The 16043-nt window shown below is 35.7% G+C and overlaps 1 long non-coding RNA gene across 1 annotated transcript; it reads right to left on the bottom strand.

The window, feature by feature from the left end:
• Positions 1-12812: 12812 nt before the first annotated feature.
• On the bottom strand, positions 12813-14990 carry LOC129730555 (uncharacterized). The gene is made up of 3 exons (XR_008728879.1): positions 14126-14990; positions 13084-13621; positions 12813-13010 (listed from the first exon to the last, which is right to left on the bottom strand). It is a non-coding gene; the product is annotated as an uncharacterized LOC129730555 (long non-coding RNA).
• Between the last annotated feature and the right edge of the window lie 1053 nt (positions 14991-16043).

Raw genomic sequence — 16043 nt, 5'->3', positions numbered from 1 at the left:
ATAAAATAAATTCACTGGTGTATTATGCCATGAAAAAGAAATGATCAGCCATGATTACAAATAAACGACATAATGGGAGCCGGAATAACTAGAATTGCAAATTTTTATTTATTGAGCTACATCTTTCGTTGTCATCTAATTGCCATCAATGGGGGTAATTCTATAACTTAGACCTCGGATTTGGAACCAGCAACCAGACCTCGTACGAATCCAACAGGGCCCGCGGAATACAAGCCGGCCATGATTCCTGGCTCAGTGGAACATCATTAAATTTATCTCGTAGTCGGCAGCGAGGATAAAAAATTTTCTTTTTGTTTTTGAGATACAGATACCTTAAAAATCAAGACAGATTTAAATGGCGCCGTTAAACTTTTTTTTTATTGTGCCGTGTCAAATACATTATGTGAACAAAAAAATAATTTTGTTTCATTAGATTTGAGTGAAAGATTGTTATTCTCACAAAAGTATTTAAGACGGTAAATTTTTAATTAGTCATATTGCAAGGCTAGTGGTCCTCGTGGTTCTGTGGTTAACAATGTCGGTCGGCCAGCTCTCCCACACGGTTGTGATGTCGGGCTCGTTTCCCGATCAGGTCGAGGATCCTTTCGAGCTGGAGATTTTCTCGACTCAGCACTGGGGTACGGTGTATCATTGTACTAATCCTGCAACACGCAAAATGTGCCAGAGACACTATCGATAACGAATTCTCTCAATTAATCTAGTTGATCGAGACCGCTATTAGACCTCCAGACTATCGTGCGATATATATTGCAAGGTTGTGTTCGTGTTTGTATGGTACGAACTTACCGAAAGGCAAATAATTTCCAAAATATACTATGATTTCGAGCATATATTCAAGGGCCATCTTCCTTGTCTTACATTCTACAGTACATACTTTTTTTTGTTCACACAATATTTATTTGACACGGCACAATACAAATTAATGTTCTTCGGAGCCAAATAAATCTAATGCCTTATGGTCTAAAATATCTAATAAGCTAAATGCAAATTTTTTATCCTCGCTGCCGACTACGAGCTGAAACTAAATATATTACTAAAACTAACATGTTTTTTTATCCGAGTGTCGTTTCGCTGTTTAATGGGAACCTTGATGCTCTTCAAATAGCTATATACAAGTAGCATGTATGGCAAGTTTCGCTGAGCGAGGATATCAAGAGCTGGCACATAGGGCTGTATTCCTCGGGCCCTGAGGCACAGTACATACTTGAAATCTATTTCCGGTTTTCGGTAATTTATTGCCGAAAACGGCACCACTGAGTTCTCAGTAAAAAATAAAATGACAGCTGTCCAATTTTTTTTTCGAAAATCTCGGTTTACCTAACTGAAATTTCAGCACAAAATATCCGAAATCTCGGTAGTGATTGCTCGGTAATATGTTGTGCCGAAATGTTAAGTTAGGTTGAACCGAGATTTACACAAAAAATATGACAGCTGTCATTTGATTTTTAACCAAGCCGAGTGATGCCGTTCTCGGCAATAAATCCGGTAATACATTTTAAGTGTGTACTTTAGAAAGTAAGACATTGGTTATAATAAGCGACGTTAGACATTATTTTGTGTTTGTGCCGTGTCAAGTAGGTGATATGTGAAAAAAAAAACAAAATAAAAAAGTAGTTTCCTGGCGGAATCAACAAACAACCTTTTGAACGCTATGTGAACCTTTATTTTTATCTTGAACTTAAGTATAATTATATTGTATTATAGTATTATAATATGCTTTGAAATAACATTTAGTGTAAAAACTTGGAATAGTTGTCGAAAGAAATCCTGCACGACAGTTTATAATACTAGAAAGTATCCAACTTTTTGACAAAAGTGGTGGTTCCAAATTCGAAAATAGGGTATAACTGTTTTTAGTGGACCACTCAGTTGTATAGCTGCATATTTTGCAAGAATAAGTGTAAATATCTCAACTGAATTAAGTATTTTATTATGTATAAATATGAAGTTTCATGTTTTCTATCTTTTTTGCATAAAAAACAACAAGATAATACCTATAATTCCTTATAATAAAAGAAATAAATCATCGCTGCAATTTCCTTTAATGGGTCACCGTTTCCTAATTTGGACCACAGCAGATTTCCTAATTTGGGCCAGGTCTACTTGAATAATTTTCTAATCCACTGTATAACAGGTAGTTGTGAACGATTGCACTATGTCGCAGATTGCTTCGAATTATGAAGGACCACCCATAGACCATGGGCCGTTTTTTACTCCTTTCGTAGTCAATCCTCCGAAGCCTAATTCTGATTATTTCGTACAAACCTTGAAAGACGAGGATTTTCTGAGATGAATCTTGCAACTGTAGACTGAAATGGGGAATGCAGCTGGTTTTCCTTTTCGTGGTTTTCCTGACGACTTCCTGAGTTCCTGCTTGCACGAAATATTACGGTTGATCGTGGAAGCTTCTCTAATCGAAACACCACTTTTTATTGCTTGGAGACACTCAGTAACAGCTGCTTTAGTATATTTTTCACCAATTTTTGGCGTTTTTTGCATTCTAGCTGCAACTTGTTACAATAACACGATCGTAACACATCTATGGTAACTATGATTCGCTGTGTTACTTCGATATAAATAAAAGTTTAGGTACTCAGCGAGACAGCGTGCTGATCGCTCTCGTTCGAAATGAAGCATTTCAAAATAAGGAAAACAGTACTTTTTTACCATAAATTGGACCACTATTTTTTTAAGTGTTTGATTGATTGCTTATCTTTTAAAGACACTATTATTCTACCCGTTCATCAAAAATCTGGTAATTTTCGCTCGGAAACTGTGATGTCAGTTCAATTTTTGGTAAAGCCGTTTCTTATGAAAACGTTAACGAACCATGGCAAATCAGGTAGCATCAAGTTAAAAGACATTTTTTACAGCTTTTATTGAGAACTAGCTGACCCGGCAAACTTCGTACCGCCGCCTTGAGTTTTATTGACTGGTATATTGCAAAAACTGAAATATCTAAGTGCTGCTAAAAAACATACCTACGATATGTTTCGGCTCTGATTTGTTTTTAGTTTTTTTTTTCAGTCCTGCGCTCGTAAAATTCTACGTTTTTATCAGTGAACATTATGAAGCACCTTTCAACCATAATCAAATCATTTCAATACATTTCTGAAAATAAACAATAATTCTTTTAAATATTCTGAAGGAAATTATTACATAATTTTTTCAATTATTCAAAAGCTTGGCTTAATGCAAATATAGTAATACTCTTCTACCTGCCCAATCTCACTGGAACAGATTTTATAAAAAACTTCAGAATTCTGAATAATTCAAGCTTAAAATTCGGACTATACGAAACATGTGAAAGTGGTCAAGGCGGTCCTAGCCACTCAATTCTATATATTCCACAATGTCGGGGTCAGGGTCACGTGAATATGGGACATAGAGCTGTCCATGTGAGAAGCATGAATACTCGGAGTTTATGCCACAAATTTTCAGTGACCGTCCTTGGGTTTTATTAATAGTCATCGCGAATGCGCGACGCACGGGAAATTGCAGACGTTTAAAATTTAACGGCAAATCGGTTGGAGTAATCGAGATACGCGGGATTATTACGACTTCTCCTTTGTAGTTTCCTTTCAGAATTGTCGCTTCAAGAACATTTGCCATCGGGTAGTGGAAGCAATGCATCTGTTCGGTGGTAAATTTGACCTTGAATCTATAAAGTAGTAGTAGTTGAAAATATTTGATTAGAATTTTTATCTCAATTGAGTGTTTGAGTTATTATACTTTATTTCTCTTTTGTTCAAGACTCGTTTAAAGACTGGATGGAAACTAAGTGTGTAACTGACGATATATGGGGTGTCGAACGTCGTGCATTTCGAGCTCGTCTTGTTCTTAACCGATCAACTTCCCTTCGGGACTCGTATATTCCCTGACTTTTTAATATTCTATCTTCAGTGTTGCGGAGCCTGACATTTTTATTGACCTGCTACTACTCGTGTCTTAACTCGCAAAACTGGAACAAAAACAACGAATTTAATTTTAATACAACGGCATGTTAAGTATTTGAACATTCCACTTGCAACAACTTCATCTGAACAAAAATCACTTCGACCAAAGCAGAAATTTGTCAAAGTCAACTGGAAGATATGCAAAAATCAGTTTGATCATGTAGATTAGGGAACATTCCTTTTATAAAACACCCTCAGCGGCATCTTCGTTAGGAAGAAAATAAATCGAAACCAACTGAAACCAGTATGAATACTCCTCAGAACTCTTGCAAAAACACATTATTATTTTTAATCTATTATGTTTATTACGTACCGACAGTGTCTTCTTCTTTCTTGAAAAACAGTCACAGCACAAATTAACAGAAATCGACGTTGAATTTAAGTGGAATCAACAGAAACCAATACGAAAATCGCATAGAACTATTCCATAAAATATTAAAAAAATGACGGCTATCGTTTAAGTACGCCCCGGTGATGAAAACTTCTTTCGAACTTTTCCGATCAAAGGCAACAAAAAATCGTTACTCACTGAAACTCACAGAAAACCTCTCAGAATCTCAGAAGGGCGGGAAATATCAAGGGTTGGTTTTTAACGTTTTATAACTTTTCCAGCTGATTTTCGTTATTGCCATGGCAAGCTGTTTATGCGAGAATATGCATGTTTTAGGTTTAATGCCACTAGTTATCAGGGCTTTGGGCATTATCGAATATCACCCAACTGCGGAGCGCGAAGGTACATACAGACGTTTGAAATTAAATGGTAAATTGGTAGGTAAACGGAGCTTCGAAATTTTCGCTTCAATGACATTAATATTTCATCTGTGCAATTGACACTTCGCAACATTATAGTTTTCAATTCAACATTCAACAATTAAATGTAAATCCAGAGAAAGTATTTCAAACATACAGCTAGCAATAGCAGCGTGTTGGCATCAAATTCGTTCAACAAACTGAAATCAAAGATATTTTTCAAGCGAGTTAAACGAAGCACACCCTAAAAGTCATACAGAAGAAGAATCTGCATTTGCAAAATCTTCCGTGAAGAATTGTAATACACTAAGGTCGCTTTATACGCGGGTTTTTTACGCGGCTTCCGGAATTTACGCGGTTCTTTTTACGCAGATTTCGAAATTTACGCGGATTCCTGGAGTTTACGTGTTTTTTTTTTACGCGGACTCCGAAATTTACGTGGTATTTTTTTTACGCGGATTTCGGTTTCCCTTCACTCGGAATGCAGAATTAACGCTGTTTTTTTTTTACGTGGATTCCGGAATTTACGCGGTTTTTTTACGCGGATCCGGAATTTACGCGGTTTTTTACGCGGATTCCGGAATTTACGCGGTTTTTTTTCGAGGTTTTTTACGCGGCACGTATCCCCCGCGTAAAAAGCTACTTTAGTGTACTGAGCAATTCGAATTCAGGTTAAGCATGTAGCATTAACTTAGTTACTTGCTTTACTGAATATTTTTTTCTGGACAATGTATTGCCTAAAGAGAGTAGAGCTTTTCCGCTGTCTTCAGAACTTGATACATAACCTTAATCAAATTAGGATATGCTTTTTGAAAGTTTCTGTTAAGGCCACCCCTTTCATTGTTCGATTGCTGCTCAATCAGGAACATGTAGACATTTGTAGTCGTGAATTTTGAAAAAAAAATCAGCATTTGTTACGCTGATTTTAAAAGGATGATCGATCAATTCGTCGTCTGTGTGACATTAACGATTTTTCTCATTGACAGTAGCTTGTTAAAGATAACTTCGAAATCCGATACTAACTAAAAAGTCGTTTTTGAACGTCCAATTTCTCATTGATTTTACTCAGTATGGTTACAAGTATGGAAACATTTTCATCGAATTCATCCCATTAAGAACTGACTTGCTGCAACTCAGAAGCGATTATTGGATAATCAGATCCATCACCGCGGAAGAAGCATTACCCAGTTCCAAGTTGTTTTCCACGTCCACGTCAAGAGTACCCTAGCGTACTCTCTTGTGTCAAAGGTTTTGTTGAAGATATTGCAGCAAATAAACGGGAACCGGTCGTCTATCGCGAGCACCAATCATTTCTCTAACCGGTATCGTGGGTTATGCCTTCAAGACGAGAAACTTAAATTGGCTTATATCTGGGAATGACAACATGATGTGTTGTAGGAGTTGACGTTGATAGATCATGAGTATGCGTGCCAATGTAGCACTTGAAATCACATTTGATCCATTTTGTATTGACTGAGTTCTGTATGATAGGTTACTCTCGTTGCGATGAAGTCCCAGTAAGAATTGTCGGGCCGATGTCGGACCAATTCGCGTCCGATTCTCCGATAGATCGGTCCAACAACGGGTTGACATTTAGCTCAACATCGGTCCGATGTCGTGCTCAAATGCAACAAAAATGTCGGACCAGGGTTCATTCGCTCCTAGGGGTTCATTCGTCTTCGTGCGTCGCGGGCGAGAGGGAAGTTTAGTTGTGTTTGTTTTGAAGCAAGTCCGGTGCGGCTGGCATGCGGACTTGGTCAAAACAAACACAACCAAACTTCTCCTGCCGCAACGAGATCACGATGGCGGGGTGTGCGATTCAAACCTCATTGTATGCGACGCAGCAGCGGCGGTGTGCAGGTTGTTCTGTTTTGATTATTTTGATAGCGCGGTATTGGATTAGAGCGCTTCATTTATTTAAGGATGGTGCATGATTAATTATTTTTATCCACTATATAAAAATGGATTTACGTAACGCAGATTTCATTGATATTATTCCCGCCGTTACTGGGGTGCACAATAAGCACCATCATTTTAAATCGTTTTAAATCAAGAAAGTAAGCGGTGACATGTACATTTTATTCCAAGAAAATATTCGTAGAGTTCGAAGCAATATCTTTGTGAAACATTTGGGGTTTTCTTAATAATAAAAATTGTGATATCATTCACATAACGTAAAACGTGGTGGCGGGGCTGTGCGATTCAAACCTCATTGTGTGCGATGCAACAACGGCGATGTGCAGGTTGCTTTATTTTGATTATTTCGATAGCGCAGTATTGGATTAGAGCGCTTCATTTATAGGATGGTGCATGATTAATTATTTTTATCCACTATATAAAAATGGATTTACGTAACGAAGATTTTATTGATATTATTCCCGCCGTCACTGAAGTGCACAATAAGCACCATCATTTTAAATCGTTTTAAATCAAGAAAGTAAGCGGTGACATGTACATTTTATTACAAGAAAATATTCGTAGAGTTCGAAGCAATATATTTGTGAAACAGTTAGGGCTTTTAAATACTTAAAATTGTGATATCATTCAAATAACGTAAAACGTGGAGACGGGGCTGTGCAATTTATGCCTAGTTGGGTGCGACGCAGCAGCGGCGGTATACACTTGTACTGGTAGCTTTGTTTTGATTATTTTGATAGCGCACTATTGAATTAGAGGGCTTCATTCATACGATGATTCAGGATTAATTTTTTTATCTACTAGATTAAAATGGAATTACGTAACGCAGATCTTACTGATATCATTCCCGCCATTTTTGAGGTGCAATGGTAATGGTAATTATTTTAAATCGTTCTAAATCATAAAAGTAAGCTGTGACATGTACGTTCTATTGCAAGAAAATATTCGTAGAGTTCGAAACAATGTATTTGCAAAACATTTAGGGTTTCTTAATAATAAAAATTGTGATATCATTCTCATAACGTAAAACGTGGTGGCGGGGCTGTGCGATTCAAACCTCATTGTGTGCAACAACGGCGATGTACAGGTTGCTGTATTTTGATTATTTTGATAGCGCAGTATTGGATTAGAGCGCTTCATTTATAGGATGGTTCATGATAAATTATTTTTATCCACTATATAGAAATAGATTTACGTAACGCAGATTTTATTGATGTTATTTTCGCCGTTTCTGAGGTGCACAATAAGCACCGTCGTTTTAAATCGTTCTAAATCAAGAAAGTAAGCGGTGACATGTACGTTTTATTGCAAGTAAATATTCATAGAGTTCTAAGCAATATATTTTTGAAACATTTAGGGTTTCTTAATAATAAAAATTCTGATATCACTCACATAATGTAAAACGTGGCGTAGTGTGCGAAACAGCAGGGGCGGTGTATACACATTGCTTTGTTTTGATTATTTTGATAGCGCAGTATTGAATTAGAGGGCTTCATTCATACGATGATTCATGATTAATTATTTTTATCTACTATGTTGAAATAGAATTCCGTAACGCAGATCTCATTGATATCATTCCCGCCATTTCTGAGGTGCAATGGTAATGGTAATTATTTTAAATCGTTCTAAACCATAAAAGTAAGCTGTGACATGTACGTTTTATTGCAAAAAATGTTCGTAGAGTTCGAAGCAATATATTTGTAAAACATTTAGGGTTTCCTAATAATAAAAATACTAATATCATTCACATAACGTAAAACGTGGTGGCGGGGCTGTGCGATTCAAACCTCATTGTGTGCGATGCAGCAACAACGATGGGCAGGTTGCTTTGTTTTGATTATTTTGATAGCGCAGTATTGGATTAGAGCGCTTCATTTATAGGATGGTTCATGATTAATTATTTTTATCCACTGTATAAAAATAGATGTACGTTACGCAGATTTTATTGATATTATTCCCGCCGTTACTAAGGTGCACAATAAGAACCAACATTTTAAATAAAAAAAGTAAGCGGTTACATGTACGTTTTATTGCAAGAAAATATTCGTAGTGTTTAAAGCAATATATTCGTGAAACATTTAGGGTTTCTTAATAATAAAAATGGGAATATTATTCACATAACGTAAAACGTGGAGGCGGGGCTGTGCGATTCAAACCTCATTGTGTGCGACGCAGCAACGGCGATGTGCAGGTTGCTTTGGTTTGATTATTTTGATAGCGCAGTATTGAACTAGAGCGTTTCTTTTGTAGGATGGTCCATGATTAATTATTTTTATCTACTATATAAAAATAGAATTACGTAACGCAGATCTTATTCATACTGTTCCCGCCGTTTCAAAGGTACACAATAAGTACCAAGATTTTACATCGTTCTAAATCAAAAAAGTTAGCGATGACATGTAAGTTTCATCGCAAGAAATATTCGTAGAGGTCGAAGCAATAAATTTGTGAAACAGTTAGGGTTTTCTAATAATAAAAATTGTGATATCATTCACATAACGTAAAACATACATAAAACCTGACTTTTTTCCATTCAACCTTTAGCTTTCAGCTATAATTCGGAATTCAAAGCAATGGGATGTGTTTTTGTATATCGATATTCAGACGAGACATTTGAGGAGAAATAATAGGTATCTGATTACTAAAGATATAATTCACAATGACATGTGATTTTTTCTACATTAAAATGTTCTGAAAGATTCTTGAAGAGAAATAGTAGGTATCTGACTATTAAAACTTGAGATATTATTTACAAAACTACGTGAAACATGATTGTGCTTGTTTAGAAAAGACATTTGAGAAGAAACAACAGGTAGCTGATTACTAAAACTTAGATATTATTCACTACATATAACATTCATAATCATGATATTTAATGCGTAATTCAGCTCAAACATGAAATTCAAAGCGATGATAAGTGCTTTTTTGAATTAAGAGGTTCGGTAATGCTTGGGAATGGAATTTGAGGATATCTGACAAATGATGAAAATATGGAAATATATTGCAAATAATTTATTCTGATGAATAGAAAATGAGAAATTGTTCATAAAACTACGTAGACATGTAAAATTAGTAGCCCCAAAATTGATAAATATTAATCACATCAAATTGTTTGATTCAAATGTGATGTTTTTAAATATCCATATTTTACACACTAGTCAGTTTTTTTTCGCATTTTTCACGATTTTTTTCACGCGGATTTTTGAATAAATGCAGTTTTTACACGCTTTTTACGCTTAACGGTGCATCATATACGACATTATGCGCATTGTGCATAAGGTAAAAAAAATCTAACGTCGCAAGTCATTGTTTTTGATTTTCAGCTAGAACGGTATAACATATGACAAATAAATGTGTGCCTCACATCTCAGACACATGATGCTATGTCCATCAAATACGTAACTACAAACATTGTAGCAATCGTGATTGATCTTGCAGATTATTAGACCTAAACTTAAGAATGATAAAAAACAACCCTAACTGGTCATCCCATATCAACTCCAGCTGCCATATTTAATTATGTGACGGTATTTTCCGGCTTCTGGCGAACATCCCATGGTGGTCAAATACAATCCAATCTTAGTATTTTCAGAAACAAGATTATGCCCAGAGGCCAGAAATCATTCCCAATAGCAATTTCGAACTCCAAAATGACGACTCCGGTATCAGGAATATAGCCTAAAGTGGTATTTGGCCAATAATTTCAATACTGTCAAAAGCAGTTTCTGTAGAGCAGCCCTAATCGCAAAATAAAATTGAATATGAGTATTTCTCAAGTGAGTTGTGTTAATGCGACAGAGAAATATTGATTGATTTTGATATAATTGATTTTATTAAATAAATCGGGTTTAAACTACCGCCAGTGTATAAGAAGTAATTGATTGTTCGGAAGGTTTGATCAATTGACATTGTTTGCCATTTTTTTATTTTAGAATAATTAAAAAGAGTGTATCAATATCAAAAAGTTGCAGGTTTTTGAGCTCATGAACAAGGAGAAACAACGTTATTTTCATTATTTATTCATTCTTCAGCTAATCAGGGTGTGCAATTTTCTTAAAACGGCACAGACATTTTATAGTTTTATGTTCATATTTTGAATAAATTTGAAATTTTAAAGCTAAGAAAATCTTCACACATTTAATCTTAACTGTTTTGTCTGCAAAGCCTACAACGATTCACTGGGTCGCGTGTTTCGGGTGTATCACAGCATAGTTCCAATTTATGTATCATAAAAAAAATTCCGCTTTGTTTCAATTGCGTAGGTCATTCGCATATCCAGTAGGGTGGGGCGAAAAATAATTGTTAGCTCCAATGCACTTTTCGTGTTCCTAATGGGTCCCATAACAACTGTGTAACTTTTCAGATCGATCGGTGAAACGCCCGATTTGCGTCCGATTTTTAAAGTTTCCCTACGATTTTATATGGGAAAATCCACTTTTTACTTATTCTCTAGAGATGTAAAGTTGGCTCTCAAAAAAATATCAATGCATGATATTTGTAGGAAATTTTCCTGGAAAAAACTCTTCTGAAGACCGTAAGGCGCTACGATGCTTGTAGAAACAGCTATTCACCCCAAACTGATTGAATGTCTGACGGACGGCTCACCTTTGAAATATTCCAGCAACACTGCTACAGTATGCTGCTATTGCAAACTCGCTTAAGTATGAGAAATAATTTTGCGTGGAAATTATTTTTAAAGTGTGATTTTTGCTCATAGTATCTTCGGGGAAGCCTCCAAGATAAATTTAAGCGATATCATTTCTCAGCACATGGTTGAATTTGCAACAGCAGCATGCTGCAGCAGTATTGCTAGTAAAATTCAATGAAGAGCCGTCCGTCAGATATTCAATTAGTCGGGGGTGAATATCTTTTTTCACAAGCAAGGTAGCGCTTTGCGGTCTTCAGAAGAGTTTTTCCCAGGAAAATTCCCCCCCAGGAAAATTTCCTATAAATATCATGTATTGATATATTTTTAGGAGCCAAGTGGACATCTCTATAGAAAAAGTTTTGAAAAAGTGGTTTTCCCATATAAAATCGTATGGAAGCTTTGAAAATCCGGCGCAAATCGGGCGTTTCACCGATCGATCTGAAAAGTTACACAGTTATTGTAGGACCCATAAGGAACACGAAAAGTGCATGGGAGCGAAAAAATAACACCATCGCTTTTTTCTCATATTACCATGTCCCAGTCTAATATTCAGGTGCGACAGCCGAAGTGGTGAGGTGTCTCTAATTCAGGGGCGACTCATGGCTTTTGAACCTACCTGTTCAACTACAAATTTTGAAAATCGCAGTTTGAGGAAGTAATCACAATCATGTTCGCATAATTACGCAAGTCATTCTATTTGTTACTATTTGAAAGTGAAACTAAAAACCAATAAAATATTAATATAAATTTGCGATTTAGATATATTTTTTGCAAGGCGTTCCCATGTGCAATGCACAGGTTGCACCTATGGACGAGTCGCCCCTGCTCTAATTATTAATACAGTGCTATTTCGAACGAATTCACACCAAGCCGCTGTGCAATGTCCGGGACAGTGCCGTGTTGTCGCCGTGCGAATGAAAAATATCGTTGCCGACGATATTTTGTGCTTTCCGGAGAGTGCATGGCAGCAACTTGCGAAGATGTGACTATGTGGCAGTGAAATATTTTCGTTTTTTTTTTTGCATTCGCGTCACAGCTTGGACACTGCCCGAAAGCAGTGAGAATAGCTGAACTCTGTTATTCTAATTCGTACATAAACTTTATATATATGACTGGAGCAAGAGAAACCAAACCTACCGTCAAACACTGACGGTACACGAGCAAAGTGAATAAACTTGACTACTACGCTAGACTTGTTAGCAAGGGTATTGTAATCATTTAAAAAAAAAGTTTACAATAATTTGAGTTTTTATTCTTTTTGTTTATTTTGATCATTCTATCATTTGGAAAAGCGTACATTAGATTACATTGAATTTTATTTTGTTTGTTCTTTAAATAAATCATTTCCTGGTAACAACAGGATATGTGTATGAATGCAGCGTTCCGATTGTGTAGGCTTGCTTGCCCGATCGATGTCGCAATCGCTTAATTTTTCGAATCAGTCTAAGAAGTAGAATAAAGGGAAAAAATAAGCAATTGTTCTCATAACGGAAACATTGAATTTTTACACAGGTTCTCCCGCTGAAGCAAGTTTACCGATCCCTTTGAATATTTCTGAGCTTTACAGTTGATCGTTGGACCATGTAGTAATAGTTGTACCTAGAGTTTCCACAGAACTGCTTGGAGGCAACAATTCGGCAGCAGTCCCAGCAGCAGTAGCAATAGTCCCAGCAGCAACAGTGGTCCCAACAGCAGCAGTAGTCCAGCAGCAGCAGTCTCTGGATTAGGATTTACTCTGGTCAAAAAAAAAAAAAACAAAAAAAACACACACACACAAAAAGTAAAACAAACCTCTTTCATGCTCTCGTGCTGGTATGTTTCACTCAAGTTCGGCATTGGAAGCTTCAAGCGCACCCGGTATAGACCTCAGCTTCCTGTGACTACGGCCGCGTACAGATCTCGCTCGTAATTAACATGAAGCTATTCATAATGACAAAAAAATAAATTTTATTCATCACTTGCAATTATTTTCTTATTTACTTACACTGCAAAGTCGGGTGTTTCCGGTAGTAAAATAGTTTGCTGGATAAGAGTAAAAGTCAATTCACAGCTTTCCAAGAATTCAAATGATTCCTTGAAAACTGTAGCGTATCGCCAGAGTGTTTATCTCCAAACGAAGTGCATTGTGAAGAAGTGAATATACCACTATATCGTCGGTTAATGACACAACTCAAAATTTTGAACATTTGATGTCGTAAACTATCATCTCACAAAGCATCCACTAACCAGTAAAAAAGCTTATGGGACCACGTACTTTTAAACGTGTTTTTTCCCGAAACAAGTAGATTGGCTGATCGTACTCACCTTTCTTATTGTTTTTCATTGGACCCTAGGAATGAATGCAAGATATTTCTAAAATTGCAATACTTTTCAACTAAAATCAAGTTATATTTTTGTTAAGAGAAATTCACACAAAGGTATTATAGAATTGAACGTAAAGAAAAAGTAAGTGATGGGGGAACCTGAGAATAAACCCATGTTTATTCATTTTTGATATCGACCGACAAAGCTTGACAAAGCAGACTCTAAAACCTTGCGGCCACGCAGCTCCTGTCTCAGAAGGTTATGCACTTGTTCTCGCGATAGATAAAAATTATTTCTGTTGGTGTAGACAAACATTATATTTTAGAAAAGTAAATGCATATTTATTTACGCATATCATTTGATCAAAAACTTTCGAAAAAAAAAACTAGTCACAGCAGTCATTGTACCAAAAACATGATTCCAACGTCTCTCGCGGTGAGCATGTTACAGAAAGAACTACTTATCAGAAACACAAAAACAAAACATAAAATAAAAAAAAAAACAAACAAACAAACCCTGTAGGTTGTACCTTTACGCTGTACACAGAGGCGGACGAAGAGTGATTTGAGCTGCAGGCGAAAACTGTTTTTAACGCCTCCCTTCATCAGATTCAGATTTTCTAAACCTCCCTTCATTTTTCAATTTATATCAATAGTTGTATTTGACATCGGACCTGGATTCCAAAGGGTGCGGTCCGAAGAGAGAACATAGCTATCTGAACTTTCGCGATCCAAAAAATTTCGAAAAGCGATCAAATTCAACTTGATTTAAATCACAAGCAGCAGATTTGCAGGTTTATACATTTGCATTTCTATGAATGTGAATAATTTCGATCCATGTATCAAACATTCCTAAAAAATGTGTTTGTTTTTCTATGCTTTTATTCTGAACCAAAATAATTTCTGCTGTAATATAAACAATCACAACTCTGTTAGTTTAAACGTCACATTCAGCTCTTTGCGAAAATGTAAAAAAATATGTAGGGTTTTTGGAATACTTCAGCAGCGGTTTTCTTCGGCTCCTTTTCAACAGCATTCGAATGCAAAACCTGCTGGAGAGCGACCGCTGCTGACGTAATGCAATTTTCTACCGGTACTCAAGTTATATTGTCATTCAGTTAAATGCATCCTTTGAGGATTATTTGCAAGTGGTTTATCTTTAGATGGTGTCAAAGTTGATGTTTTAAAAATAACGATTGAAATCGACGGCGCATCTTAACCTAACCTCACCTAGTCCTAGAACAATCGAGTTTTTGAAATTGAAACGGTAGTATTCTCTCTAAAGAATTCAGAAGTGTTAAATGATTTTTGTTTTATTTGGCATCCGCTTTTATTAAAGTTTGTAAATGTAGGGAAATTTTTGAACAATGAAATTTTGTTTTGTCATAAATTTCAAAAAAAAAATATATATATGTCCAATTTAATTTTTCTTCCTTTATCTATTCATTAAACAATTAAACTGTTTGAAAATAGGAGCTCATATTTACAAAATCCGTTTGAAACTGTCTTGGTTTTTCGTTCAGAAATACACTGAAATTGCTTTTTACGCAAATTTTTGCGTGATTTTTTCTACAACAAATTCTTAATAAGTCGGCCATTCCAAAAATTATTTTGATGATGAGAACGTCGGCGAAATTTCCCAAATTAAATTTCTGGAAAATAACTTATTTTATTTGACCTTTTTTTTCCTAAATTTTGTTTCGTTTCGTTCATTTCACAGGTGAAATTGACTCTGCTATTTAGTTGCTTTTTCAAGTACTTAGAACAGTTTCGAAATTAACATTAACATTGATTCTGGAGTTTTCATGTTTGTTCCATGCGCCACGTATCCCTCGCGCAAAAAGTGGTTTTGAACTAGAAAAAATAAGATCTCCAAATACAATATGTTAGACAACAAAACTAATTCTCAATTCCAAGCAAAAAAAAAAACATTTTCATACAAAAATGAGTGATGGTCAAGTAAAAAGTTTCAAATATGTCCAAAACAAATTAACATTTATTCATTCAACCAAAATAAATATGTAACCAAAGTAATTTTAATTTTTCTAATTTTAAACTCTTTTTAATTTTTATGAACGTTTGCAATTGTGAAAGAAACCGTCAGAATAAATTCGGTAGCTGATATCCAATAAATTTCATGGGAAAGAAGAGCAAAACATAGATTTTCCCCCATTTTTTAGCTTTGCTACAGTTTAGAAAGCTAATAAATAAAACTTTTATCAATATATCTTTTGTCCTTTAATTTATATAATTTATGCAGTCAGATTTTTTTACGCGAAAGATACGAACCTCGTAAAAAAACCGCGTAAGAAAAACCGCGTTAATTCGAAAATCCGCGTAAAAAAACCGCGTTAATTAAAAAATCCGGCTAAAAAACCGGGTTAATTCAAAAACCTGCGTAAAAAACTGGTAAAAAAATTCGCGTATAAAAACACCGCGTAAAAAAAC

Source organism: Wyeomyia smithii, chromosome 3 (genome assembly GCF_029784165.1).
Source record: "Wyeomyia smithii strain HCP4-BCI-WySm-NY-G18 chromosome 3, ASM2978416v1, whole genome shotgun sequence".
In the NCBI taxonomy this organism is placed as follows: domain Eukaryota; kingdom Metazoa; phylum Arthropoda; class Insecta; order Diptera; family Culicidae; genus Wyeomyia; species Wyeomyia smithii.
Note: the sequence above shows the minus strand (reverse complement) of the source record. Positions and strands in the feature narration are given on the sequence as shown.